Source organism: Schistocerca nitens, chromosome 6, assembly GCF_023898315.1.
Source record: "Schistocerca nitens isolate TAMUIC-IGC-003100 chromosome 6, iqSchNite1.1, whole genome shotgun sequence".
Lineage (NCBI taxonomy): Eukaryota > Metazoa > Arthropoda > Insecta > Orthoptera > Acrididae > Schistocerca > Schistocerca nitens.
Window position 1 is genome coordinate 325,373,161 of NC_064619.1, and position 3,741 is coordinate 325,376,901.

A 3,741-nucleotide genomic window follows, 5' to 3' on the forward strand; every position below is an offset into this window, starting at 1 on the left:
CTATTTTATGGTTTTCAGAAACAGTGTAATAGAACGCAACAGAATTTCGTATCCTGCGGAGAACGTAAAATGTTAAGATCAGTTGAATAAGTTTATCTGTACGAACAGTAACAGTTCATAGTGCTTCTTTCTTGATAAGTATGGAAAATCAACAATCAATTTCATATTCTCTGACGCAGTTTGGTGACAATAGCTTCCCTAGAACAGGCATTTAAACTACTGGTGTGAAAAAATAAATTCACGGGAACTGTGGTGTTAATGGAACGCATGATAATAACGAAATGTAGCGAAAGATGGCTTAATAGTTTTTACATAGAAACGATAAAATTGGCCGCACTGCTCCACCTGTAATTGTACATGTCAAACACATACTTACGAAGATGGACCCCAATTGTAGTTTAGAACCCTTAGATGATATCCTGCACATAGGTCCAGCTAAAAGTTCTTTGAATATCCACAGCTATTTCGCGAGTTATGCATGTGTCTACACCTAAAATCAAATGTGTAACCCCATGACACTACCTTACAGTGTGTGGTGAAGAATGTACCTGACATTTAAGTCATGTCCATGCTCCATTCACGTGGAAAGAATGGTTATCAGTAAAAATTCCTGTATTAGCTGTAATTGCTCCGTTTGTGCTCATTTTGTGTTTGGAAAATATAAACTGACCAAAACATATAGCCCCTGATTTTGGCAATAGTAAATTTCTCTGTGATAAACATAATCTCTCTTCCAGTGACCGGCACCTGAGTATCTTTAACATATCGATAATGATCCCATGACGAGACGTGATGCTCATCGTTAGATCTTGTCTGTGTCTTTCAATAATCCAAGCTAACAGAAGTCTCAGGCTGATAGCCAATACTAAAATAAATCGACCAAATAAGTGTTTGGGAAGCTGCTTTTAATCCTTGGATACCATTCCCATCAGCCTAGCACACAAGTTTCCTACTATTTGTCCTAAGTGATCATTACGAGATAAGAGTAGGTCCAGCTGGACCGTTAAGGTCTTTATGGTTGTTACAGCTACCAGAAATTCATCCACATTTTTGTATTAGGCCTCTTTACATGCATTTTCTTGCGTTTAGATCCCTTCATCTGTCATCCATCCTATGCAATTTGCTATATTCGTGTAGATAAATACATCATCTACGACCTTGCACAGTGAAGTGATACATTCAGCAGAAACCCAGTCTACCTGCAATGTTTCTTTCGATGATTGTCGTATCACACAGAAAACACTGACTGACTGACTGACTGAGTGTTCTGATGACTCTTTAGAGAAGCATACCCCCATATAACCCACACATGCACTGTCTTATGTAATATCATTTCCTTTCTATATTCCTGCAAAATTTTATTTGACAGCGTTGTATAGTTCGTTTAATCAATGCACTATGTAATTTTACGTATACCTTAGATTTTTTAATCGCCTTCCTACCCTACGAGGGCTGTCCAGAAAGTAAGTTACGATTGGTCGCTTAATGAAAATCACAGTGAAAATCAGAAATGTTTCATTTGTAACAGTTAGCTACACCTTTCAGCTACTTCTCTACGTAGTCGCCGTTCTGACTCAGACATTCGTCGTAGCGTTGTACCAACTTTCCAATACCGTCATCATAGAAGGCAACCGCCAGTGCGTTCCGCCAATTCTCTATGCTGGCCTAAAGCTCGTTGTGTGTGCCAAAATGTTGTCTTCATAGCCAGCGGTTCGTTTGAGCACAGATGAAACTCAGTGGGAGACAATTACGGGCTGTATTGTGGGTAACCAAACATTTCCAATTGAAACGATGCAGGAACATCTTCATTGCCCCTGCAGAATGAGGCTGAGAATTGTCTTGAAGAAGAAACCGCACGACAGTTATGTAATGTTGGTTGCATTGCTTCAGGGGAAAATTGTCACCAGGCCCTTGTACTTGGCGGGATACACTATTTTCTATAACATCTTTACGCGCTCACTGAGAGCTCAGGAATGAAAACAGCGACATAATTCTACCTAGAGTCATACTAGAGACACTGCCCAACACTTCTTTGCAAAGCTTTATCGGATTTTCATAGTCGTTTCCATTTCGCGACCGATCGTAACTTACTTTCTGGACAGCCCTCGTATTATAATGTAATATGGCACATGGTTGTAGGCAACGAATTATAATCGCTGTGTTACAGATACTTTTTGTGCAATAAACCCCGATACAGCTTAGCTCAGAGTAAAAGTTGCATCTGACGTGCTACTCCCAGCATCACCAAACACACTTGTCAATGGACGATACTGAGCTGTGTGGTACCAGTCAGTCTTTTCGATGGACGTATTAAGCTCATATTAAGAGTTGCCATATCGAGATATTTCTCCTTCATTATTGAATGCTGAGGTCTCATTTTGGCAACGGCCTTGCCACAGTGGCTACACCGGATCCCGTGAGATCACCGAAGTTAAGCGCTGTCGGGCGTGGTCGGCACTTGGATGGGTGACCATCGAGGCCGCCTTGCGCTGTTGCCATTTTTCGGGATGCACTCAGCCTCGTGATGCCAATTGAGGAGCTACCTGACCGAATAGTAGCGGATTCGGTCAAGAATACCATCATAACGACTGGGAGAGCGGTGTGCTTACCCCACGCCCATCCTATCAGCATCTTCCACGGAGGATGACACGGCGGTTGGATGGTCCCGGTAGGCCACTCGTGGCCTGACGACGGAGGTCTAACTTTAATAAAAAAAGAACACTATATCCTTTTGTCTTATTTAACTATACAGAATTTTCTGCTAATTCTACTACATTACTTCTGACTGTGTATCTGTAAACTATGCAGAATACCTGAAACATCTACATGTCTTCCACATCTCTCATGTCTGAAGCATAATATAAACTATGTGTATGGCTGTATGTCACAATATGAACTCATTTTATCGCCAGAACACTTATAGGGCACAGAAAAACTTGTAGGAACTACATACACTACACTAACCATTGAACATGTACTAACACCTACATACTTGCAAAATGTGAGCCATTTCTATATCGCTACTACTATAGAATAATTAAACTGTGAAAGTAGTAGAACACACATGTTACATGTTTTATACGCGAAATCTTTAATAGGGACTGGTTAAGTCTGTTTGACACATTTGTTCTTTCTCTTAAGACATTGGAAATAATATTGTTTGTAGGAACCAAATCTCATTTGGCAATGTCCCCTGTATAATGATGGTATTATGGCGAATGAAGGTCTGGACTGAGCAAACATTATGTCTCCCTTGCTAATAATGTAAAACTTCCATATCGCTTGCATTTAATATATTTAAATAGCGAACCACATAGTCAAACATGAACGATCTACTCCAAAGTTAGAAATTGTAGCTTAAATGTATGTTTTCTCGAAACTATCTGCAGTGCTACCTCACCAATTTGTTCCCCAATATGCCTCTTGCAACCACAGTATTGCTCTCATGTAGCATAAATAATAGTTTCTTCATGACATTACATCTCCAGCTATGGGGTATCGTCTCCTTCATGTATCTAGCACCTGAGTTACAGATCAGTAGTTTCTGCTTCAAATACCCATTACTCTCGTTGAACAATGCTTCTTTCGATAAATCGGTGTAGGCAGTCCATTATAACAGTGTTGCAATCGACTCGTGTATTTTTTTCTCCATGCAACACACCTCGCCGGCCGCGGTGGTCTCGCGGTTCTAGGCGCGCAGTCCGGAACCGTGCGACTGCTACGGTCGCAGGTTCGAATCCT

General features: G+C 40.9%; 1 pseudogene; it reads left to right on the forward strand.

The window, feature by feature from the left end:
- Positions 1-2,380: 2,380 nt before the first annotated feature.
- LOC126263754 (5S ribosomal RNA) lies at positions 2,381-2,498 on the forward strand (annotated as a pseudogene).
- Positions 2,499-3,741: the final 1,243 nt, after the last annotated feature.